This window comes from Balaenoptera physalus (assembly GCF_965194825.1).
Source record: "Balaenoptera physalus genome assembly, chromosome: 2".
Lineage (NCBI taxonomy): Eukaryota > Metazoa > Chordata > Mammalia > Artiodactyla > Balaenopteridae > Balaenoptera > Balaenoptera physalus.
This window is the reverse complement of record NC_138883.1, coordinates 113,144,093-113,171,022: the sequence shown is the minus strand read 5'-3', so window position 1 is coordinate 113,171,022 and position 26,930 is coordinate 113,144,093. Positions and strand designations below refer to the sequence as shown.

Below are 26,930 nucleotides of genomic sequence, written 5' to 3'. Positions count from 1 at the left end.
ATGACTTCAGCTGCATAAGGTCACTGCCTCCCTACTGGGCACTGCTGCTCCCTGCCAGGGGCTGCAGAGAGCAGAGACACCCCTCAGGCGTGGTCCCACTGCAGGGATCCCCCCGCCCAGGCTGCGAGGGCCCCCAGCTTGTGGTTTGTCTGGCAGGGCTCACTGAGGCTGTCCCTCGGAGGCTCTGGTTCTTCCCACTCCAGCCCTCAGGGCCCACAATGCCAATCTGTCCTGCCAGCTCATCAGGGAAGCCACAGGCAGTGCCAGGGGCCCTTCCTGAGACGTCTTCAGTGACTATGAGGACAGGGAGAGGGCTGGTGCCTGTGATGGGACGGCTGGGCCTGCCCAAGGCTGGACGGTGTGAGAGGGGGCCTCCCACCTCAGCCCCTGCTGTGGGGCAGGGGTAGGGGGTGAGGTGCGGGGGGAGCCAGGCCCTGGAGGGGGTCGTGGAGGAGCAGAATGGAAACAACAGTCCTGCAGGACTGGGGCTAGCAGAGGCCTGGCTGGGAAGAGCTGGAAGACACCCAAACAGGAAACAGCACAGGGGCTCTGGCTCCTCGAACCTGAGCCCCAGGGTGGGCAGGGAGCAGGCAGAGCCCTGCTGGGAAGGCCTGATGTCTGGGCCCACTTTCTTATTTCACCTCTAATTAGCTGCGTGACCTTGGACAAGACAGCACCCGGGAATGTTCAGGTGGGAAGGGACTGTTGAGAGAATCCAGCTCAGTGGTTCTCATTCCTGGGTGCACATTGAAACCACATGGAGACTTTAAAATGCAGATGTCAGGGCCCCACCCCAGAAAGTCTGGCTTAATTCGCTTGAGGGGACAAGGCCTCAGCATCTGGAGTTTTGAAAAGCTTCCCAGGTGGCTTTCCTGTGCACCTGGACTGAGAAGCAGCACGTCCTTCAATCTACAACTTTCGGTGTTGATACCCCTGGGTGTGGTATCACACCTTTCAGAGTCAGACAGGCCTGGGTTCGAATCCCAGCTCTGCCATTTACTAGCTGTGGAGGGTGGCCTTGTCTGACCTTGGCTCCAAACACTGGGGCCCCTTCCTGGCTGTTAGTACTTTGAGCAACTTACCTGTCAGCTTACTCAACCTCTCTGAGCCTCAGCTTCCTCATCCACAAAGTGAGAGCGACACCTTTTTCACTTGATATCCGGCAGACAAGGAGAATGAGATTTGGAAATGTCAACTCACTCCCTTGGGGCACTGGTGACTGTATCAGGGCCGGGAGCACCAGGTGATCGATTTGTCTGTGAGCCACCTTCTCCTGGAAGCTCACTGTCACTCACTTGCCCACTTCGGGGAGTGGGAAGGGGAGGGCTAGACCCTCATCTGTTTGAGGAAAGCCCTGAGCTTATGAAACACACCAGCTCCTGATTTCCAAATAGACTTTTTCGTTTTAAACTTTTTTCTTTTTGTTATGAATATCGTTAGAAAATGTGGGGAAAAAGTTCAGAAAACTATAGAGAAGAGAAAGAAAGGAAGGAAGGAAGGAAGGAAGGAAGGGAGGAAGGAAAGAAAAAGAAAAAACAAAATAACAAAAACAAAACATCCAAAGTACCAAATATATGGTCAGTCAAGTTTTTGCTTTGGCATATTGCTTTTAAATTTCTTTCTTTGCAATTTTCTTGGCAGACTTGAGTTTATACCATTAAGATAATTTTGTATGATATGTATTTATTTATATTATGAGTATTTATATTTATGAGTATTTTCTCACATCATTAAATTTTTTTTTGCAAACATCTTTTTTTAAGGCCTCAATAATCTTTCCTCCAAGGGGCCCTAGAGTCATAACTATTGCCCTGCTGTGGAACAGTTTCCATTTTCCCAATTATAAGAACTGTCGTGAGGTACATTTTTTAACGTAAATCTTTCCTTTCACATCTGTGCCTGTTTCCTTAGGACACATTCCTAGAAGAGAAATTGCTGGGTGAAAGGAAACAAGCATTTCTAAGCTACAGATTCTCAAGTTGCTCTCCAGACGGATTTACCAATTCACGTCCCAGTGTCCCACCCCACACGGGGCATCGCTGAATATGAGGATGCTTTGCAGCTTAATAGTTATTTCTCTGATTTCTCATGAAGGTTAGCATCTTTCTCCATGTGCTTCCTGTCATTTGCTAACGGAGACTTCATAGCCTCTAACCCGAGGCCAGGGTCACACAGGGTGTGAAGGGGACATTCTAGCCCCCAGCTTTCCTCCATTGTGGGGATCTGCCGGTGTGAGAGTCAACAGTTCTACAGCCCTTGCCTCCCCCAAAGCCCAGGCCTGACTCTGCGTGTGCTGTAACAGGGAGTTTGGAATAAGAGGGCAGGGTTGTTTCTCCAGGAACCTGGACAAATGTCCCAGCCTGAGTAGTGGCAGTCACGGGTCTTAGAACTGGAACGATTCTCCTGCTAGGACTGTGCAGAGGAAGGGGCCGGGGAGGAGGGTAAAGATCTGTTCAGTCCTGGCAACCACATTCTCCGGGCGGAACTCCCTGGTTTCCAGGTGGGCATCTCCCGAGGGTTTTGCTTGGGGCCCTCGGCAGAACCCAGCCGAGATTCCTGCTCAGGATTGCCCCCACCTGCTCCCGGTCCTGACGCATGAATCCCTGGATGGTCCTTCCAACTGTTGCCTCTGAGTCCAGTCCCCTTGACCTCCAGCTGCTCACCCCAGTTCCCCAAATGGGACCAACGGCACCACCTACTGGCAAAGCTAAAATCTCTGTGTTACTTGCCTCTTCTCCCTTCTTCTCCCCATATCCCAGTAGTACCAGGACCTGACCAGTCCACTTGCTGAGCTTCTTCTGACCATCACTGCCTCTCCAGCCTGTCACTGCCACACTCACCTTCCCACTGGACAACTGCACAGCCACCAACTTGGTCTCCCCACATCCTTCTTGTCCCCTGTAATCCTTTCTCCCTTAGGAAATCAGAGGGACCTTTCTAGGATTCCAATATGATCTAGCCATCCCCTGCTTATAACCCTCAATGGCTCCCCGTTCCTCTTAGGAAATATCCAAACCTCTTTCCATGGCTTGTAAGATCCTGAGTGGTCTGGCCCCTGCCCTGATCTCTCTCCTCATCTCTGACAGCTCCCCTCACTTGCAATCCTCACTGTACAACGTATAGGGCATGAAAGTGCCAGGAGCTCTCTCACTTTTTGGCCTTTGCCCGGGCTGCTTCCTCTGCCCCTTTGCTGGACTCACTCCTACTAACACCTCAAAACTCTGCTAAACATCACCTCCTCCAAGAAGCCTTCATCCTCTTATTAGTTTCTTGTGGCTGCTGTAGCAAATGATCACAATCTGAGTGTCTTAAAAGGATTCAAATTTACTCTTACAGTTCTGGGGACCAGAAGTCCAAAATGAGTCTCACGGGGTCAAATCAAGGTATTGGCAGGGGTGCGCTCCTTCTGGAAGGTTCAGGGGAGAATCTGATCTTTGCCTTTTTCAGCTTCTGAGGCCTCCTGCATCCCTTGCTTCGTGGCCACTTCCTCCCATCATTCCAGCCTCTCTTGTTTCCATCATCTGTCTCTTCTCTCTCTCTGACCCTCCTGCCTCCCTCTGATAAGGACCCTTGTGATTACACTGGTTCCACCCAGATAATCCAGGATAACCTTCCCATCTCAAGATCTTTAATTTAATCACATCTGTAAAGTCTCTTTTGCAACATAAGGTAATGTTCACAGGTTCTGGGGGTTAGGACACAGACATCTTTGGGGGGAGCCATTATTCAGCCTACCACACCTCCCCCTCTCCCTCGGTTATGGATGAGATGCATTTCTTCTGTGCTTACGCAGCTCTCTGAGATCTCCTCTTTACTGGAGCACGTCTCTCTCTATGCAATTCTCCCTTTTCTTGTCTGACTGCCCTGCTAGGCTGAGCTGCAGTGACTGGGCTGTCCTATGTGTCCCCATGTTCCAGGGCCTGGCACCGTGCCTGGCGTGTAAGCAGTGCTCCCTGAATGTTTGTCAAGTGAATGAATGGCAACCTCTCTGCTTCTTCAGTCACCCAAAGGCTGGCGGCAGGAAGCCCAGCTCGTGAGCAGTCTCTGTAACCACCCAGCATCACAGTTGGGCTGCAAGTGTCCCTCTTCCCTGCTCTCGGCCGCTCAGGGGCAGCGACCCCAGCCAGCCCACCAAGTTGTGAGAACTGCTTAAGCAAAAGTCTGGAGGTAAGATCAAGGATATTGTAATCAGAGAGGCTGACAATTTGGGGTGGCTGAAGCCTGAGATTCTGTGATAAGGAATGGAGGAAGAGGCTAGAAATGAGGCCGGAAAGGGTCCTTATCATGTTTGGGGTGCCTCAGATGTGTGCAGGAGGCAGTCTTCCATGGGGAGGAGGTGGTTCCAGCCAGCTGGTGCTAAAAAGACTGGAGACTCATGAGCACACACACTCTGCACACAGCCTCCCTCTGATGGGGCTGTCACCGAGGCAACAGATGAAGCTGGTTGCCCAGCAACAAGACCCTGCCTCCCCCATCCCTCCTGTGGCCATTTCTGCCCCTTGGGAGCTTTGAGCCCTTTCTAGATTGCTCCAGTGTTTAGATGGGGCCAGATTCCCTCTGTGTCCAAATGCCAAGAGTAACAGATGAAAGGGCTGTTTTGCAGTGGTTGGGGTCAGGGCCGTGGATTCAGCGTCAGGAGAGAGGAGGACCGAGGTGGCCTAGCTGAGGAGGGGAACAAGGAGGTGTTTCAGCCTCTCTCTTTCCTGGGTGTTTTTCCTTTTCCATTTTACTAAAGTGAAGCAGGAAGAGCACCAGCCTGGGAGTCAGGAGAACTGGTGCCGTGGCCTGGATCTGCCTCTCACTTGCTGAATGTTTTGAGCAAATGACATTTCCTCCCTGCTTCTCAGTTTCTGCATCCGTGACGGGAGGGTTTGGGCAAGCTGATCGCCAAGGCCCCTTCTGGGCCTGACATTCTGTGATTCCAGAACCTCAGGGGCAGAGATGGACAAGACACCAGACCCCAGGTTCCAGCCAGGGGTCTGCCCCACCCTACCCCACCAATCCTGCAGCCTCTGGTCTTGGTCTATGGGGAGAGTGGTCTTGGTCTATGGGGAGAGTGGGAAGGAGGACCATTTGGCTCTGAGCATCACATTGATGAAGGCCCCTAAATCCAGACTTCAGATGTCATACCAGAGAAGGTTCTAGTCACTCTCATGTTTCATAAGTGAAAAGTATTCATCAGTAATCATAAGCATTTAAAATAAGCTGCAGTCTTTGTAACTCTAGCTGCCATTTTTCATTTTTCAAATATACCTCAGTCTAAAGAAATGAAAACAGCCCAGGTGTCCGTCTACCTGCAAGGGTCCTAGCTCGCCAGTTCCAGGGGGCTGGCTGCTCAGTGTCCCTTCCAGGGGATCTGGGGGTCTGGGCGGCCTGGAGATGATGTGGGACCTTCAGAGGGAGTGATGTGGCTGGTCAAGGGCCAGGTCTGTGGGGGGCAGTACGGGAGCTGAGTGTTGAGGAGAAGGCAGAGCTGGGGGAGGGGCTGCCCAGACACCCACTGCTCCCTCTGCTCCCAAAGCTGGGAGCGATACTACCTTATGCACAGTCCACATGGGGATCTGGGGCCTAAGGAGCTCCAAGATACAAGCCACCCCTAGTGCCAGGCTGCACCTTGAGCCTGCAGTGAGGACGCCTAGGGGTCATTCACTGGGTCTACCGATGCCCAGCACACTGCGAGTGAGGACTGGGGTGGACTGAGCTGGGGGTTGGGCGCTCACACTGAATGAGGCCCTAGAGCATCCTGGCCCTGTGCCCTTTGAGCTGCCTCTCTTTGGGGTCATGCCTTAGCTTCTCCCAGCTGTATCTTCCCCACCCACCTTGGCAGATGATGAGTGGGGAACCCCGTTCAGGGTCACTGAAGGGGCGGACACCCTGGGCCCCCTTCCCCTGGAGAGTCAGGAGCCTCCTCTCCACCCAGACACACACCCAGCACGGCTGTGGGAAGCCGATCATCGCAACCCCTTCGAGCAGGCTCTGCCCACCGAACAGCCCACACCTGTGGTGGAGGCGGCAGCCTGCAGGTGGGAGAGAGATGGGAGGTATAAGGAGAGTAAAGTGTCTCCCTCTGGGATGCATGTGGCCTGGGTTCAATCCCTGGCTCTGACATGACTGCAGGAAAGTAGCATGCCCTCTTTAGTCTCAGGGTCCCCCTCTGGAAAAGCTGGACTCTCCAGAACCCCTTCCATCTCAAATGTCCTCTGGCTCCAGAGGGTCCCTCCCCTGTCTGCTGGAGAAAACCTTCCCCTGGAGCAACGGGGAGATTTGTTCTGAGACAGCACCACCTGCTGGCCATTCTGGGAATGATGCCCATCCTTTCTCAGGTGACCCTAGAATCCCAGAACTCAGTGGTGTCAAAATGTACCCGTTGAGCCTTACTTTGCAACTGGAACATTTCATTAAAAGTTCACAGGAAATTGTACTAGATAGGTGCTATTGTGTTCCAATTTTATAGATTATGAAACTGAACTTTAGAGAGGTGAAATAATTTGCCTAAGATGGTCTGAGGTGGGGCTGAAATTCAATGCTGCCATTCTGACTCCATAGCCCCTCACATCACTAAGTAGCCCCCAAGATGGGCAGGTTTCAGAGGAGTCCTGAAGCCCAGGCAGAGTGACTTGCCAAGGCCACATAGCAAGTCAATGACAAAGCTGGGAGAAAATCTAAATCAACTAGAGGGAGCATTACACCAAGCTTGCTTCTGGGGCTTGTCTGAGCAACGGTGCATTTTCATGTGGCAAAATGAAGTAGCTTCAAATCTGCCTCAGGCAAGGAGGTTTCTCTATAGAGAACTCTCAGCTTCAGGCACACCTGGGGCCTGGCATCTCCCTTCTCCACCTCTTGGCCGGCTCTACCTTCTTCCAGGTCTGGAAAACCTACCAAGTGTAGTTTGCACCCTCCAGGAAGCAGGAAGCAAGGAGCTTAGCAGGACTGAGAGAAGCTAAGTGACTTGCCCGTGGTCACCAGCAGTTTCGTGGAGGAGCTGGGGCTGCAGTGGAGTGACCCAATTGCCAGCTCAGGGCTTTTCCCATTCCGTCCTCCCTGTGGCCCCTCCCCCCTGCCCCACAGAAGGCTCGAGCTGGTTCTGCCAGAGGCTAGCCAAGGGCCAGAGTGGGAGCAGGAGGGAAGGAGCTGGAAGTCTTTGCTCAAGACAGCAGGAGGTTTTGGTGCCACAAGAGCAGACACATTAAACAACCTGCCAGTAAAAAGGAAAAAAAAACCAAGCATGTAAAGTCCAGCTCTAAAATGCCAGGAAGGAAGATTGACAGATTAAAAACTGCTAAACCAAATTCTCAGAGAGCTGCACACTACACAGCAAGATGCCCTCAGTGGTGCGATGTCACTGATGTCACTGGCCACCTCGAGGGACAGTGTAGACATATGTATACACAACAGAAGGTAATATACCAACATACTGACAGTGTTATTTCTGGGTAGTAGGGCTATAAGTGATTTTTCATCTCCTTGCTTATATGTATTTTCTAATTTTTCTGCAAATAATCTGTATTGCTCTTGTAATAGAAAAAAAATTATCTGCAAAAGAAGAAAGAAAGGAGGGTATCTATGATTTGGGGAAGAGGAGGAAGAATTCCTTAAACCATAAAAAGCATAAACGAATAAAGAAAAGATTAGTTAAGTTAGACTAAAGATATTTGCCATTCATATAACAGACAAGGGATTAGGATATGATGTAGGAAGAACCCCTATCAAGCATAAGAAAAAGATAAATAAATCAAGATAAAAATGGGCTAATATGAAAAGCAATTTGCAAAAGAGGACATCCAAGTCATTGATAACCACATGAAAAGGTGTTCACCCTCACTTGCTGTACCACTGCTCATTCATCATACTGGCAAAAATGGCAAAGTCTGAAAAGCATTGAGTATTGGTAAAGAGGTAGACACATGAACACTCTTGTGTACTGCTAGAAGGAGTGTAAATTAGGCCAACTTGGAGAGCAATTTGGCAATAAGTTATAAATTTGAGAGTACCCACAGCAGCTTCATTTTGACATGTATCCCTAGAGAAATGCTCACATATATGTGCAGGGAGATGTACATGCAGTGGTGGTGCTGGAGCTGACTTGTACCAGCTCACGAGATGGATTGTGTCAACTCTTCCCAACTCTGCATTCAGTGACGTCAGGTCAGTAGCTTGAAATCAGTCATGGTGAGATTATTTATACCCTGGAAATTAACGAACACTACAGACCAGGGCTCTTTTTTACAGAAAGTTGATGGTTAAACATTTACCAGTACACCACTGCAAATATGCTCTTTGCAGCTTTGATTTTAATAGAAAGACATTGGCTAATCCACATGTCCATTAATAGAAGAGGTGAATAAAATGTGGTATACTTATTCTATAAAATAGTGTACAGACATTAAAAGAAAAGAATTAGATTTATATATCAACAAGGACTGACCTAAAAATCACACTGTTAAAAAAAAGGTGACTGAATGAAATATTTAGTAGGATGTTATGTAGATTAAAAATGATAATTAATACTATTTATGTAACGTATGTCTGTATTTTAAATTGACTGGAAGAATAAACACCAGATTCATTGTGGTAGTTGCCTTTGGGGAGAGGAAGGTGAGAAGAAGGAGATAGGGGACTTTATGTGAGGTGTTTTACTTCTTTTATTTACTAAAATAATTCTGACAAAATATTAATGACTATCATTATAGATGGTAGAGTTGCACATATTTGTGATGGTCTCTACTTTCTATATTTTTAAAATAAAGGGAGCAGTGCTATGAACTTTCTTGCTCCATTTGTGGTTACTGGGTGCAGCTGATTCACATGAACTCGCTTTATGAGGAGGCATAATTCCAGGAGTACTTGGGCTCCTCTAGCTGATTGTCTTTATCAATCCTGTAACTAATGAAGTTGTCCTCTTTGCACTGGCTGCCAGGAAGCTCAGCAGCAGATACTTGGCCTATCTCTAGCAACTATACTGGATCTCCCAGTTTGCATTTACCTCATTCCTTATTTTATCTTCTCTTTCTTACCATTACTTCCCCTTTGTTGTGATTTCTCTTGTTTTTCAAATCCATCGGATATATAAGATGTGATCCAACCAGAGAGAGAGAGAGAAACTATCCTGATTGCTTACCTAAAATATTAGCTAGTGTTTGTAGCTTTTTTTTTTTTTTGTCCTGGCCTAAAGGACCAGGGATGGGGTGGACAGAGGGCAAATACTAGCTAAGGTCAAGGCTAAAGTCAGTGGAGGAAAAGGTCAGCATAAGACCAGCAAGGGGCAGGACCAAGGCAGGATCAAGAGCATAACAAGGCAAAATTTGTTCATTCATTCATTCATTCATTCATTCTTTTTCATTCACTAAGTAACTGTTGAGCACCAGGCACTGGGTCAGAGGCAGGCAGGTTGCGAGAGAAGAAAAAAAATGCACTGTGTTGGGCAGTGAAGACAGGCCAGGTAGGAGGCTAGCAGCAGCTGCTGGTGGCCCACCTAGACCCCCAGGCTCTAGAATTACCAAAACCCAACACAGAGTGGCAGAGGATCTGGGTTGGAGGTGGCTGACTGTTCCCACTTTGACAGGACTCCATGCAGGTCCCTGAACACCTTGGAGGTCCCTGGGGTAGCTGAGCCAGGATTCAATTTACAGAAAGTCACTCTACACACACACACATTGCAATTAGATGACAGAATCTTACACCGAGTTCGGGGAAGTCTAGGAGCAAATCACTCATCTCTAGATGTGTTTCTTTTTCTTAAAGATTTAATTTTATTTATTTTTGGCTGTGTTGGGTTTTCGTTGCTGTGCACAGGCTTTCTCTAGTTGTGGCCAGTGGGGGCTACTCTTCCTTGTGGTGTGTGGGCTTCTTGCGGTGGCTTCTCTTGTTGCAGAGCATGGGCTCTAGGCACGCGGGCTTGAGTAGCTGTGGCACGCGGGCTCAGTAGTTGTGGCTCGCGGGCTCTAGAGTGCAGGCTCAGTAGTTGTGGCGCACGGGCTTAGTTGCTTCGCAGCATGTGGGATCTTCCCGGACCAGGGCTCAAACCCGTGTCCCCTGCATTGGCAGGCGGATTCTTAACCACTGCGCCACAGGGAAGCCCTTTAGATGGGTTTCTTCATTGGCAAGACAAACACTACAATTCTTTGTCTGGTCAACCTCCAGGCAGGAAATGTGAAGGGGGAGGAGTGGAATATAATGGACAATCAACAAGACAGTGGTTCTATATTCAGAAAAGGGCCTCGAGCCCATTTTTCACCTGGAGAACCGAGGGTGGCCAACACAGTTCCTGTTGGAATTTTGCCCTGGAAAATGAGTAACACAAGCTGGCAAGAGAGGGACATCAGAGTGGGGTGAGGTCTGGGTGTTTAGGAGACCCTGTGCTGAGGAAATGGGACCTTTCTGGAGGAAACGCCAAGTCTCTGAGTGGCCGCTGGCCCTGACAGGCTTTCTGGGCGCGGGCACAGCTGTCGTCACTTTCCCCAGCGCGACCTTGGGCTGGGGGCTGGGGATGTCTGGGCCTGAGCCCAGGAGGCGACCTCGGCTCCTGCCGCCCACCCCCCTGGGGGGCCCACAGCCTCCCAGACAGGCCTCATTTATGCTGGATCTTTACCCTACTGACCTGGACGATGGGATTTCTCTCTCCTGAAAAAGGAATGTTTCTGCCAGGACCAAAGGAAGGGGAAACCTCTTTGGCTCCTTCAAGGGCTTCCCTGGCTGCTACTCTGTCCCCTTTCCCAGGATTACCACCCTTCCCACCCTGTTCCAGGCAGGGCTCCAAGGGGAGGAAGGAGAGAGTCTGGTTGGGGAGCACTGGGTCTCAGCCTCGGATAGCTTCTGGGCTGGTGGAAGAGGCCAGTGGGGAAACCCCATTCTGTATCTCACGAACTTTAAAATGTGGGGAGTGACCATACCCAGACAGGCAATGCAATTCAATTCACAGGATTGAATTTACTACCTCATGGATGCCAGGGACTGGGCTGGGTGCAATAGGGAGGCCACAGACTTTGGAGTCATATAAACCCCAGACCTAACATTTATAGCAGCAAATGCCTTTATATATCAATGCAGTGAAAAAGTGAAAATAAATGAACTAAGCCCCTAGATTGAAAAGTTAGGGGAAAATCCATGAAGGCTCAGGGTCTTCATTTATTTGTACCTTCCTCATTGACTGAATACTCTGCATGTGCTGGGCATCGTGATTTTATTTATCATAATAACTCCTTCAAACCTTAGAGTCCCACGAAGGAGGAACAATTATTTCCACCATTTCATAGATGCAGAAAATGAGGCACAGAAAGGTCACTACTAGTCAATGACTTGACTCCATTGCTCGACTCCTGCAGGGGGCAGGGCCCGGTGCCAGGCACCAGAGGGAGCACGGAGATGTCACTGTGCCATCCCCATCCTCTTAAGAATTTAGGGTCAACTTGGGGTGTGGTGCCCTTCCCCGGGCCACCTTGGGAGCCCCACTCAGGTGCTGTCCCCCAGACAGAGGGTCATTCCTTGTTCTCTGCTCCCACTGCAGGGCCTGGACTGAGTCCTAGGCTTCTCTGCGTCCCCAGCAACTAGCTCAGAGCCTGGCAAAAATGAGGGGCTCAGCACACAGGTGCTGGGTAGGTGGGTCAATGGATGAAATAAATGATGCCTAGTGCCATTGGTCACTGGTGACACACACACACACACACACACACACTGCATATTGTTACATGCTGTCCTGCAATTGCTCCACCCAGTAACCCTCTAAGGGAGGTACTGAGGCAGGAGATAGATGGGCTCCAGGTTAGACATTTACAGCCAGCCTCCTGTTTACACTTCCAGATAAAAATAACAACAGGGGGTTTCCATGGTGGCGCAGTGGTTGAGAATCTGCCTGCTAACGCAGGGGACGCGGGTTCGAGCCCTGGTCTGGGAAGATCCCACATGCCGCGGAGCGGCTAGGCCCGTGAGCCACAACTACTGAGCCTGTGCGTCTGGAGCCTGTGCTCCGCAACAAGAGAGGCCGCGATAGTGAGAGGCCCGCGCAGCGCAATGAAGAGTGGTCCCCGCTTGCCGCAACTAGAGAAAGCCCTCGCACAGAAACGAAGACCCAACACAGCCAAAAATAATAATAATAAAAAACCCAACAGGAACAGGGTAAATAGCTGGACTCTGCCTCCAGTGGACTCTTTAAGATAATAGCAGTGGCAGGGGCAGAGAAGAGCTGAGCCCTGCCCAGATGGGAGATGAAGAAACCACATATTTCTCATTCTCGAGGTCAAGGAGACCTTCCTGACTACACATGCGCAGAAAGACTCCTTGGGGGTCAAAAAGGGAGGGGGCGCCACCCCATAGTATGTGATGTCAACTTACCCATAGGCCTCTTCGCTAGAATCCATCTTGGCTAAGAGATGCGTGCGCACACATGGGAGGACCCCGAGATATACCAAATACAGACTCAGAACCAGGCAATGCAATATGACTGGCCAGAGGAAACACGGAAAAAATGCCCCATTTAAGTGATTCAAACTACCATGAGGATGTGGCTCTCTCTCTGATCTCGCCCGTGTGTGTCTATCCATGTGTACCCTCTTTCCTCCTAATAAACACTTCACTTGTTTCCCTACTTTCCGTCTTTGTGGGAATTCATTTCAATGAATGCCAACAGGCCAACAGGCCAGGGCCTTGTCACTGGCCCTGGTGGTCTAGTGGCAAGGTTCAACGCTCTCACTGCCACGGCCTGACTTCAGTCTCTGGCTGAGAGACCAAAATCTTGCTTCAAGCCGCTGCAGGCCAAGGCCACCCAAGATCAGTACCATCATGATCTCCTTTTTTTACAGATGGGCAAACTGAGCCACACAGAGATACAGCCACTCTCTCAGGAGGAGGAGAGCCAGGGTGTGGATTCGCAGTCGGGGTGCCGGCGCCCCTGCTCTCAACCAACACCCTACACAGCTAGCTGTCTACAGCAGGGGGCATGAGAGCTTGGGTTGGGCTGGTGTGGACACCAGGGTGGGGTCTGAGATACCCCTTAGACAACCAGAGAAAGGGATGGGGGTATATTCCAGGAGGAACACACGCCACGTGTCCAGCAGACTGTTCCGAATCGAGGGCTGGGGAGAGGAGAGGTGGGGATCTGGAGTTGCAGGGGGGCTTCATCCCCTTACCTGGGCAGCCAGTGAAGGCTGCTGGGCAGGGGGCCGCAAAGGGGAAGCTGGGGAGACAGGACTGGCAATCACAAGCAGTGGTGGACGAGGGGACGAGGGGAGGGAACAGGGCAGGAGGACAGAGGGGAGATTTCTAGAATTGCCTTGCGGGGAGGAATGGAAGCCCTGAGCTCAGAGACAGGCATAGGGCCTGGAAAGGAGGCATAAATTCAAGAGCCATTACAAGAGATGGATCCTTGGAAGCAAATGGGAGGGTCTCTATGGGAACCATTTGACTCTGTCCCTGGGAAACTGGCCTTGCTGGCCTTCTAGTAGCATTTTTAGTCATTCCCTCAAGCCCCTGGGGTGAGAGACAAGGGAGGGGAGAGGGTGGTAAGGTGGGGGTGGGGATCCACCAGCCTCCCGAATGCTTTTAGCGTCTGTGTCTCTGCAACGTCAGGAATGGGCTCAGACACCAAGATAAACAACTTGTTGACCTGGCCCAGCCTGAGAATGATGCTGATAGTGACTGTGAATCAGCCCCAGGCTCGGGTCCAGGAGCAAGAGACGTTTGCCTGCCGGGGGGAGGGAGCAAGCCAGCCACTCTTCTGGAAATTTCCACACATCATTCCCCTTTTAGAGGAAAGCTGAGGGCTACAGAAAGGACATGACTTGTTCAAGGTCACATGGCAGCAGCAGAGCCAGGGCTGGAAAATGCCTCCATCGAAACTAAGCCCAGGGTTACTGTGATTGTGGGTGCTTCTGGTTCACAACGCCTCCGCTACTGCAAGCCTTCCTGAGTTATCTCCACCTGGCCAGCCTGACGCTTTTCAGATCTGCACTGCCCTGGTAGTTCAGAGTTTCCTCTGTTCTGCAATAAACTCTGACAACCCAGCAGAAGTCTGGAACAAGGCATGTCTTGTTAAATATTCCGGGTAGTGGAGCATTACTCAACAAATCCCATATCTATATTGACTGCTGATTATCAAAGAAGAAGCTACACAATATGTGAGTGGGCACTGGGGTTGGCGGAAAATATTCCCATTTCCCTCCTTCTTGGCACATGGTAGGACTGAACGTCTCTGCTCTCTGTGGGAGTTAAGTGAAGCCATATGACTTGCCCTGACCTATAAAATGTGAGCTGAAGTAATGTATGACCCTCTTGGGACTCTTGAAGAGCCAGTGTACAATTTTGGCCGTGTCCCCTTCCTGCTCAGCAACTGTGAAAGCAAGTGTTGAGATGGAGCCTAGGGTGGCCTGGTTGCTGGGTGAGTACCATGAGCGAGGTCCCCTTCCTACTGGACATGAAGTGTGAGCCAGAAATAAAGTCTTGTTCGTCTGGGGGCTGTTGTTAGCATGGTTTAGCCTATCCTATTCTGACTGACAGAAATTTGTATTTGAAAGTGGGGTGCTGTTGAAATAAACAAAAACCAAAAAGATGTGGCATACTCTTAAGAGTTCTGTGGCAGACAGTGAGAAAACTGATGTTGGAGGCTGGAAAGATGGTGACCCATGCAGTGGAGAAGCATCAGGTAAAACAACTGCCTGTGGTTACTTGGAACGTAGTCTAGGGAAAGAAGTTTGAAGACAGAAAGCTAATAGCGTAATTTGCTTAATGTTGGCTGCATTTGGCAAGGCACTGCAAAAAAGTGATAAGCTCAGATATTATGTGGTTAAGGATGGGTCAGCCTAATACATGGGTGCACATGGTAGGATGGGATCTCTAACATTTGGGGTCTTCCACTTCCAGCCAAGAGGAAGTAAAGGACTGGATTTACTGGCTTACCTGAAACAACTAAAAATATGAAACAATGGTTTTCAAGACACTGGACCTCAGTCAACAAAGGACAGGGATCCCCAAACACAACAAACAAGTAAGATGGCTGCTTCATCATGCTACCTTGAGAGAGTTTCCCAGCCACAGTGCAGGGTGAAGGAACACAGGCAGATCCTGGCAGACTCCTTGAGGTGAGGAGACAGAACTGAATCTAGGGAGACCAAGGCAGCTAGAACTTGCAGGGCACAGTGCTGGAGAGGAGAGAGCCACACAGAGAAAGGACTGCAAAGATCCGCAGAGAGTCTCCCTCAAGTCTTCAGCAGAGTACTGAGAAGTACACTGTATGCGAGGAGACTACCTGAGCCAGAGGAAGAAGCACTGGAAAGGATTAGAGGTGCAGAAGCTCACATAGGGCCAGGAATAGTACTTGTTATCCAGTCAGACTGAACAACCTCACAAATCACAGAGCACTGGGCAAAGTACTCAGAGGGTCTTGCTTCAGTGGTGGGGGATAGTTAGCTCTAAATGATGTTATTTAGGGACTTCCCTGGTGGTCCAGTGGTTAAGACTCCGAACTTGTACTACAGGGGGTGCAGGTTCGATCCCTGGTTGGGGAACTAAGATCCTACATGCCACGTGGCATGGCCAAAAAACCATTTTTTTTACATGATTTTTTTTTTTTTAATTTAAATTATTTATTTATTTATTTATATTTGGCTGTGTTGGGTCTTCGTTTCTGTGCGATGGCTTTCTCTAGTTGCGGCGAGCGGGGGCCACTCTTCATTGCGGTGCGCGGGCCTCTCACTGTTGCGGCCTCTCTTGTTGTGGAGCACAGGCTCCAGACGTGCACGCTCAGTAGTTGTGGCTCACGGGCCTAGTTGCTCCGTGGCATGTGGGATCTTCCCAGACCAGGGCTCGAACCCGTGTCCCCTGCACTGGCAGGCAGACTGTCAACCACTGCGCCACCAGGGAAGCCCCAACATGATGTTATTTTGATGAAACTAAACCACCATGGCAATATGATTATGGTATTGACTGCGATGATGTAGATTCTTTTAGGTTCAGCATATTATTATCTTGTGCTGTGTGATGATCTAACTCCCCCATCACTTTTTCCTCTATCCAAACTACTATAAAACCTTTGTTCATTTAGCGGGTTTGACATCACTTGGTGTGAGCTCATCATCTATGTGCTGTGCCTCCTTCTGTTCTAGTTTTACTACCCCTTAAAATAAAACAGTACTACTTGGTGCCAATAGGACTCTTAATTCAGATGAAAATTAGGGCCCTGAAATTACATAATGATACTTATTTATAAAATGTTAAATAGATCCCTGATCTTCAAAGTGTGGGCTGCAGAACCCTGGAGGTTGCTGAGACCTTTCAGAGGTTCTACAAAGTCAAAACTATTTTCAAAATAATACTTAGACATTATTTTCCCTTTTCACTCTGTTGAAATTTACACTGATGGTGCAAAAGCAAAGGTGAGTAAAACTGCTGGTGCTTTAGCATGAATTGTGGTAGTGGCCTAGAGTGTACTAGTAGATTCTGATTGTGTTTTTCACCACCATGCACTTGCAGAAAAAAAAAAAAGCCAGTTTGACTTATGGCCTTGATGAAGCAGTAAAAATTATTCATTTTATTAAACATTGAATCTTGACTACGTGCCTTTTTAATATCCTGACTCTGTGTGATAAAATGGGAAAGATGCATTAAGCAGTTCTGCTGTATGCAAAAGTATGGGGGCTGTCTAGAGGACAAGGACTTGTGTGACTGGTTGAGTTGTGAGATAAACTAGGTACTTTTTTCATGGAACACCATTTTTATTTGAAAGACAAGGTACAGCTATTCAGACTTGGGTATTTGGCAGACATAATCTTGAAAATGAATGAAGTGAGCCTACCACTTCAAGAAAAATAACTGACAATAATTGCTGTCAATTACAAAATTCAAGCTTTCAAGTGCAAATTAGTATTTTGGAAAATGTGTATTTGTCACTGTGAGGTTGACAGCTTCCCATTTGGTTGCAGTATTAAGGAATGTTATTTTTTAATATTGTATAATGAAATGTATCAACATTTGGAAGATCTACATAACTCAGTGAACTAATGTTTTCCAAATGATCAATGCGAGATGTTTCAAAATCATTCACAGGCAAAATATCCATTTAAAGTGCAAGGTTGACAAGTGGATTTCAATGTGACAGAGTATAGGGAGTTCACTGATATGGTTTTAGAGTCCTCACTGCAACTAACCTTTAAGAAGCCACCACTTGTTGATCTTTGGTGCACTGTCAAAGAAGAATATTTACAATCACCTTTAAAAACTATTAAAATACTCCTCTCCCCTTTTCAACTACGTATCTGTGTGAAGTAAAGTTTTCTTTTTTTTAACTTTTAGAAACAGCTTTATTGAAATATCATTGACATATAAAGATATTATTTAAGGAGTACAACTTGATTTTTTGATATACATTGTGAAAAGATCAGCACTATCAGCCTAATTAACATACCCATCACCTCACACAGCTACCACTGTGTGTGTGTGTGTGTGTGTGTGTGTGTGCGTGCACACGCATGTGTGGTGAGATGCAGACTTTCTTCATATACTTCAACCAAAAAAACATATTACCATAGACTGACTGCAGAAGTAGATAGGAGAATCCAGCTGTCTTCTACCATATCAAACATCAAAGATATTTCCAAAAATGTAAAACAATGTTACTTTTCCCACTAATTTTATCTGTCTTGGAAAATACAGTTATTTTCATTAAAATGCATTATGTTAATATATAACAGGTTTATTGTTATTTTAAAGAATTAATTAATAAATATTTCAAAAATTTCTCCTTTTTTTTAGTATGGTAATTGTGGATAGACATAGCTCATATGTGCCAGTTATCAACTTGACTCTCAGCTCCAAATTCGCCCTTCACAGCTAGCTCTGCAAAAATGGAGCTGGGCCCTTCAAACAATTTTTTCTTTGCCAGCTGGCACAATGTTAAGCTTTGTCAGTAGAGGGTGCTAGAGAGACACTGCAGGAGGAAGGGGTTTTCCTTTCTGGTTCCAGTGTGCTTTCTTGGTAGGCTTCTGAAGCCTGGGCTTCTGCAATACCCAGCTCTGTTATATTGTGACTAAACTTTCTCTTTGGTCACTGAACTGTTTCCTATGTTGTAGAAACTTATGGATGTTAAGTAGTATAATACAATTCAAATATATTGCAAATGTTTCAACTTAGGCACAAAAACTGAAACATAAGAGTGTGATTACCATTCTGTGATATAATTTTTTAAAAGGATTAATAGTTTTTCAAACCATTAATGCCTCAGGACTTTAGTTGGCTCGCCTCATAGAAATGAGGACCCTTGGCCGAACCAGATCTGTGACAACACCTAGTCCCCTCCAGGAATCCTCCTCTTCTTTCCCACTGGATCTAGGGGAGCTGGAAGACAACACAGCTTTTTTGTTTGTTTGTTTATGTATTCATAAACATGTAAGATTCTTTTCTCTAGGTAAAGATATATTCACTTAGAATGAACTTGAAGACTAGGCTTTAATCAAAATAGCAGACAGCAAGAACCAAGGAGGGGCCAAATCAGCTGGGGCAATACAGGCTCTGACCATGCCAAGGAAAAGGGAGTGCAGTCCATGAGATACAGCATCCACAAACCCCAGCAACGATGCCGGTGCCACATCCAGGACCTCCTCACAGTCACCAGTCAAGGGAGCACTCAGGACCAGCTTTTCTGCAGCTGAAATCAGCAATTCCAGAGGATACAGCCTGAATCTGAAGACCTATCTCTCCCCCAAATGCCACACCTGTTCATTTTTACCTAATGAAACCAAGCATTGTTTTTAAAAAGACTAAATTATTTTATGAACTAAAAATTATTGGGGTAGATGAAATTGTAGTGTTTTTTGCCTCTGTTCCTCAATGAATAGTGACTTGAAGGAGATCAGATCAATTATTGGAGAAGAGAAATAAAATTATCAATTTATCTGATTATCTGAAGGTGACATAAGTATGCATGAGACCTTGCTACCTGGGCATACTTTATTGTTCCCCTTAAATTATACCCACTCTATGAACAAGACTCTCCCCAACCCCTCATCAGACATCTGATATTCAACATATACTTATTAAATTGAAGTTACTGAACTACAACCATGTGCTCTATACTAGGAGTTGGCAAAGTTTTTCTGTACAGGGCCAGATAGTAAATATTTTAGATTTTGCAGGCTGCATATGTTCCCTATAGCAACTACTCAACTCTGCTGTTGTACTGTAAAAGCAGCCATATGTAAATATGTAAACATGGTTGTGTTCCAATAAAGCTTTATTTACAAAAACAAGCAGTAGGCCAGTTTGGCCCATGGGTTCTAGTTTGCTAACCTCTGCTCTAAGGCATAGCAGCCAGAGTCTGCCCATGCTGTTGCCTATTACTGTCTCTGGAGACTAATGGCCTCTCTTCTTCTGCCTTTCAAATCTCACATGGGTGCCCCTCACAGGCAAACTAATCCAGAACCACATTGAAGGGAATTCTGGGAAATGTAGTTCTTGGCTTTCCCTCTTCAAGAGCATGGCAGTGATGATTAGTTGGCAACAGATAATCCAGTGATGATTAGTTGCCAACAGATAATCTATAAATCAAGAAGATTCATAGACCATGATGCCAGAATGACAGAAACCAAGTCTTCAGAATCATCTATCATTCGTTAGATTAAAACAATGGATTTGGCTTGCTTAAATGAGGCAGTTAAATGAATTCTCTCTCATATCATGTAGATAGGGCTGGGATGGCACACCCCAGTGTCAGGAGCCCAGGCTCCTTCAATCTCAATGCTCCATCATTCATGGTCTCCCTGCAAAAATCACTTTATCATTCAAGTGGGCTGGCTGCTGGAGCCAGGTCCACATTCCAGCCACAGAAAGGAGGTTGGAGAGAAGAAGGGCATAGCACCTCCATATATGGACATTTTCTAGAATGTGTGTGTGTGTGCCACTTCTGTTTACATGTCATTGGCCAGAGCTTAGTCACAAAGACAAACCTGGATGCAACAGAGGATGAGAATTTAGTTTTAATTTCAGGTGGCCATGTGCCCAGCTAAAAATCAGGGGGTCTATAACCAAGAAAGAAAGGAAGAACAGACATTAAAAGACAACCAGTGATCTTTGACATATCAAGGTTTCACGATGGCACTTTATAAAGACTAAGGTTCTGAAACCATACCATGTTGCTACATGCCAGTTACATACTCACGCCACATTCTTACTGGCCAAAGTTCTGAATGTTGTGCCATTATATGCCAGGATTCTGAATCACATAAGAGTCTCATTGGCCAAAGTTCTAGAATTAGACAAGATTCTTTCAGGCCAAAATTCCAGATTCACATCAAATTCTCATAAGCCAAGATTCAGAATCACAAAGTCCAATAAACCAACCTTCCCAGATCGCATGAGATTCTTTTGATCGAGCACCCAGAATTATATGAGACTCCTACAGAACAAGCTTTCAGACTCATGCAAGATTCCTATAGGCCAAGGTACAGAAATCAAGATTCCAGAATTACCATAAGTTTCTTATGGACTAGGCTTCTAGAATCAGATAATATTTTTGTAAGCAAGTTTCTGAAATAACACAGTGTTAACACAGCAATATTATGATAGGCAGGATCCTGGAATCAAGCATATTTCTTTCAAGCCAAGTTTTCAGAATCATGTAATGTTTTAATAAATCAAGTTTCTAGAATCATGCAAGTTTATTACAGGTCAAGTTTCCAGAAGCACATAAAGTTATGAAATGGCATAACATCATTATTAGCCAAAATTGCAAATCACATAACATTTTCACAGGCTAATGTTCCAGAATCATACAAAGCTCTTTTAAACCATTGGATCTAGAAACACACAGCATTCCTAGAGTCTAATGTTCCATAAGCCTATACAATTCTCATAGACCAAGTTTCCAGAATCATGCAGTGTCCTTAACTACCTGAGTTCTAGAATCCCACATAACTCTTACAGATGACATTCCTGGATTCTGGTTCCTCAATCTCCCTCTGAGCCACCATCTGAAGTTGACTGCCTGCTCCCAAGTTAGGATTCACAAAACATTACCCCCTCCAATGCAGATGGCAGGCACTCTTCCTCTTTCTAGGCACCTCCAACTGTGGCATAACCTCTAACAGATTCCAGAAGTGTTTATGTATGTGTGAGAGGCAGGAGGACCAGAGTGGTAGCATCATTAGTGTACTGAGGGTTAATAGTAATAATAATTAGAACAACATTTATTGAATGCCTACTATGTGCATCATACTAAGTTTATGATGTACTTTATCTCATTTAATCATCCCAGCAACCCTGTGATTGAATTATCATCATGACTAACATCATTGATAATTATCATCAACACCCTCACTTTATAGATGATCAAACTCAGTCTCAGAAAAGTTAGGTAACCTGTCTAAGGTCATGCAACTATGAAGTAGTAGTTTCAAAATTATAAGCCTTGTTCTTGGTTCCAGGGCCACAGGGAGATGCCTCCAGCTTTGGGGGCAGAGCATAGGAAAAGACAGTCCTACCCTTGAGATCAAAACTACCATCTTTCATTAGCAAAATGATTAAAAGGAGCCATCTACTAAAATGATCCTTCTTAGGACTGAATAGAAAGAGAGGAGCCAAGGAGACATGGGGAGGAAGAGTCTAAATAAGGTGACCAAGATGAAGCCTTGAGTGTTCTCTCACGTAACTAAGAACCATGTACCAGGACTCATTGTTCTGGCACATGTGGAAAGATCAGATGTATTGGCAAAGGGGCTGTAACCATCAGCATGTTTTCAAAGGTTAATTTAGCAGTCTTTAATCAGCAGTGATTGGGGAAAAGGGGATGCCTTCATTGGCTGGCATGAGTATTCTGGTCCAGATAAATTCCTAAGGTAGAAGAGAGTATACCGTTCAGCAGTCATTTGTTGAGTTTCTATCATGTTCCTGGGTCTGGAGACAAAATACTATAAAAATGTATAAGGCAAAATCTTTGTCTTTAAGAAATTCCACTTGAACAGGAGGAAGAGGTGAACCAAGATCAAACCTAAGTACAGTTCCGGGGGTGCCCACATGCGCGCGCGCGCGCGTGTGTGTGTTGTGTGTGTGTGTGTGTGTGTATGTGTGTGCACATATACATGCACAGAGAGGTGAGTGGAGAAGACTTCATGGAGATGGAGATGGAGATGGTGGGCTGGCTCTGTAAACACAAGAAGGAAGAAGTCTGCTGGGGGTGGAACTGGCAGAGGTGGTGGCAAGCCTTGCCAGCCAGAGGACCCCACCAGACACACAGGTTCCTCAGGGAAAAGTCCACATGTGTACATGAAGAACCACGAGGAACTCTGCCTGCGTTTGACAAAGCGCTCATGTTGGGGAGCCTAGGGAGCAGGGAGATTAGGGCCAAACTGAGCCTTGTCTGGATCTATCAATGGCTATACAAAGCTACTGAACATGAGGATCTAAGACGGGGGCTATGCCCAAGCATGTGTGGAGACTGGTAGGAAAAGATATATACTGCAAGCTGTAGAACAACCAGCAAGAAATAAAACAAGGATATATACCTAATTAGTCAATAGTGAAGACTGAATGAAATTAAAACAAAACTCAGTTAATCCAAAGGAAGGCAAGGAAAGAAAAAAAAAAAGGTGCAAAGAGCCGATGGGACAAATAGGAAACAAATAACAAGATGGTAGATTCATACCAAAAGTTATATTAAATGTAAATGATCTAAACACCCCAACTTAAAAATCACTGTCAGAATAAAAAGGCAGATGCAGCTATATTCTGTCTTTAAATATAAAGATAAAGGTCCAGATAGTTTGCAAGTAAAAGGATGGAATCAGATATTCCATGAAAACAACAAGCATAAGAAAACTTGTGTGATTGTGTTAGTACTGGAAGAAGTAGTATTTAGAAAAAAGAATATTACTAGAGATAAAAATGAATATGTAGGATGGAGACCTTCAAGATGGAGGAGGAGTAAGACGTGGAGATCACCCTCCTCCCCCCACAAATACATCAGAAATACATCTACATGTGGAACAACTCCTACAGAACGACTACTGAATGCTGGCAGAAGACCTCAGACTTCCCAAAAGGCAAGAAACTCCCCACGTACCTGGGTAGGGCAAAAGAAAAAAGAAAAAACAGAGACAAAAGAATAGGGACGGGACCTACACTTCTGGGAGGGATCTGTGAAGGAGGAAAAGTTTCCACACACTAGGAAGCCCCTTCACTGGCAGAGACGGGGGTGGCAGGGGGGAAGCTTCGGAGCCACCGAGGAGAGAATAGCAATAGGGGTGCAGAGGGCAAAGCAGAGATATTCCTGCACAGAGGATCAGGGCCAACCAGCACTCACCAGTCTGAGAGGTTCGTCTGCTCACCCACTGGGACGGGTGGGGGCTGGGAGCTGAGGCTCCGGCTTCTTCGGAGGTCAGACCCCAGGGAGAAGACTGGGGTTGGCTGCGAGAACACAGCCTGAAGGGGGCTAGTGCGCCACAGCTAGCTGGGAGGGAGACCAGGAAAAAGTCTGGAACTGCCTAAGAGGCAAGAGAACATTGTTTCCGGGTGCGTGAGGAGAGGAGATTCAGAGCACCACCTAAACAAGCTCCAGAGACGGGCGCGAGCCGCAACTACCAGCATGGACACCAGAGATGGGCATGAGATGCTAAGGCTGCTGCTGCAGCCACCAAGGAGCCTGTATGCAAGCACAGGTCACTATCTACACTTCCCCTCCTGGGAGTCTGTGCAGCCCACCACTGCCAGGGTCCCGTGATCCAGGGACAACTTCCCCGAGAGAACACACGGCGTGCCTCAGGCTGTTGCAACGTCACACTGGCCTCTGCCGCCGCAGGCTCGCCCTGCATCCGTACCCCTCCCTCCACACGGCCTGAGTGAACCAGAGCCCCCGAATCAGCTGCTACTTTAACCCCATGCTGTCTGGGCAGGAACAGATGCCCTCAGGGGACCTATACACAGAGGCAGGGCCAAATTCAAAGCTGAACCCCAGGAGCTCTGTGAACAAAGAAGAGAAAGGGAAATTTCTTCTAGTAGCCTCAGGAGCAGCAGGTTAATTCTCCACAATCAACTTGATGGACCTTGCATCTCTAGAATACCTGAATAGACAATGAATCATCCCAAAATTCAGGTGGTGGACATTGGGAGCAACTGTAGACTTGGGGTTTGCTTTCTGCATCTAATTTGTTTCTGGTTTTATGTTTATCTTGGTTTAGTATTTAGAGTTTATTATCATTGGTAGATTTGTTTATTGATTTGGTTGCTCTCTTCCTTTTTTTTAAATATATAGATATATATACATTTTTTTCCTTTTTCTCTTTTTGTGAGTGTGTATGTGTATGCTTCTTTGTGTGATTTTGTCTGTATAGCTTTGCTTTTACCAGTGTCCTAGGGTTTTGTCTGTCCGCTTTTTTCTTTTTTACTATAGTTTTTAGTGCTTGTGATCATTGGTGGATTTGGTTTTTGGTTTGGTTGTTCTCTTCTTCCTTTCTTTCTTTTTTTTTTCTTTTTTTATTACTTTTTAATTTTTATTTTCAATAATTTTTTATTTTAATAACTTTATTTTCTTTCTTTCTTTCTTTCTCTCTTTCTCTCTTTCTCTCTTTCTTTCTTTTCTCCCTTTTCTTCTGAGCTGTGTGGCTGCTGACAGGGTCTTTGTGCTCTGGCTGGGTGTCAGGCCTATGCCTCTGAGGTGGGAGAGCCGAGTTCAGGACACTGGTCTGCCAGAGACCTCCCAGCTCCATGTAATATCAAACGGCGAAAGCTCTCCCAGAGATCTCCATCTCAACGCTAAGACCCAGCTCCACTCAACGACCAGCAAGCTGCAGTGCTGGACACCCTATGCCAAACAACTAGCAAGGCAGGAAAACAACCCCACCCATTAGCAGAGAGGCTGTCTAAAATCATAATAAGGTCACAGACACCCCAAAACACATCACTGGACGCAGTCCTGCCTACCAGAAAGACAAGATCCAGCCTCACCCACCAGAACACAGGCACCAGTCCCCTCCACCAGGAAGCCTACACCACCCACTGAACCAACCTTACCCAATGGGGGCAGACACCAAAACAATAGGAACTATGAACCTGCAGCCTGCGAAAAGGAAACCCCAAACATAGTAAGTTAAGCAAAATGAGAAGACAGAGAAACACACAGCAGATGAAGGAGCAAAGTAAAAACCCATCAGACCAAACAAATGAAGAGGAAATAGGCAGTCTACCTGAAAAAGAATTCAGAGTAATGATAGTAAAGATGATCCAAAACTTAGAATGGAGAAAATACAAGAAACGTTTAACAAGGACCTAGAAGAACTAAAGAGCAAAGAAACAGTGATGAACAACACAATAAATGATATTAAAAAATCTCTAGAAGGAATCAATAGCAGAATAACTGAGGCAGAAGAATGGATAAGTGACCTGGATGATAAAATAGTGGAAATAACTACCGCAGAGCAGAATAAAGAAAAAGGAATTAAAAGAATTGAGGACAGTCTGAGACCTCTGGGACATTAAATGCACCAAAGTTCGATTTATAGGGGTCCCAGAAGAAGAAGAGAAAAAGGGACTCAGAAAATATTTGAAGAGATTATAGTTGAAAACTTCTCTAATATGGGAAAGGAAATAGTCATCAAAACCAGGAAGCACAGAGAGTCTCATACAGGATAAATCCAAGGAGAAACACGCCAAGACACATATTGAACAGACTATCAAAAATTAAATACCAAGAAAAAATATTAAAACCAGCAAGGGAAAAGCAACAAATAGCATATAAAGGAATCCCCAAAAGGTTAACAGCTGATCTTTCAGCAGAAACTCTGCAAGCCAGAAGGGAGTGGCAGGACATATTTAAAGTGATGAAAGGCAAAAACCTACAACCGAGATTACTCTACCCAGCAAGGATCTCATTCAGATTCGACAGAGAAATTAAAACCTTTATAGACAAGCAAAAGCGAAGAGAATTCAGCACCACCAAAGCAGCCTTACAACAAATGCTAAAGGAACTTCTCTAGGCAGGGAACACAAGAAAGGAAAAGACCTACAATAACAAACCCAAAACAATTAAGAAAATGGTAATAGGAACATACATATCGATAATTACCTTAAATGTAAATGGACTAAATGCTCCAACCAAAAGACATAGACTGGCTGACTGGGTACAAAAACAAGATCTGTATATATGCTGTCTACAAGAGACTGACTTCAGACCTAGGGACACATACAGACTGAAAGTGAGGGGATGAAAAAAGATATTCCACGCAAATGGAAATCAAAAGAAAGCTGGAGTAGCAACTCTCATATCAGACAAAATAGACTTTAAAATAAAGACTATTACAAGAGACAAAGAAGGACACTACATGATGATCAAGGGATCAATCCAAGAAGAAGATATAACAACTGTAAATATTTATGCACCCAACACAGGAACGCCTCAATACATAAGGCAAATGCTAAGAGCCATAAAAGGGGAAATCGACAGTAACACAATCATAGTAGGGGACTTTAACACCCCATTTTCACCAAAGGACAGATCATCCAAAATGAAAATAAATAAGGAAACACAAGCTTTAAATGATACATTAAACAAAATAGACTTAATTGATATTTACAGGACATTCCATCCAAAAAACAACAGAATACACTTTCTTCTCAAGTGCTCATGGAACATTCTCCAGGATAGATCTTATTCTGGGTCACATATCAAGCCTTGGTAAATTTAAGAAAATTGAAATCGTATCAAGTATCTTTTCTGACCACAATGCTATGGAGACTAAATATCAATTACAGGAAAAAATCTGTAAAAACTACAAACACATGGAGGCTAAACAATACACTACTAAATAACCAAGAGATCACTGAAAAAATCAAAGAGGAAATCAAAAAATACCTAGAAACAGATGACAATGAAAACACAATGACCCAAAACCTATGGGATGCAGCAAAGCAGTCCTAAGAGGGCAGTTTATAGCAATACAATCCTCTCTCAAGAAACAAGAAAC

At 46.1% G+C, this 26,930-nt stretch overlaps 1 long non-coding RNA gene across 2 annotated transcripts in view; it reads right to left on the bottom strand.

Moving 5' to 3' along the window:
- The window catches only part of LOC309654351, a 71,192-nt gene that overhangs the window by 19,923 nt on the left and 24,339 nt on the right, over positions 1 to 26,930 (bottom strand). The window contains exon 2 of one of the 2 annotated variants that reach the window (XR_014260176.1): positions 18,223 to 18,318. This is a non-coding gene — a long non-coding RNA (uncharacterized lncRNA). Of the gene's footprint in view, positions 1 to 15,856; positions 18,319 to 26,930 lie in introns of those variants that run through there. The other variant, XR_014260177.1, reaches the window with a different exon arrangement.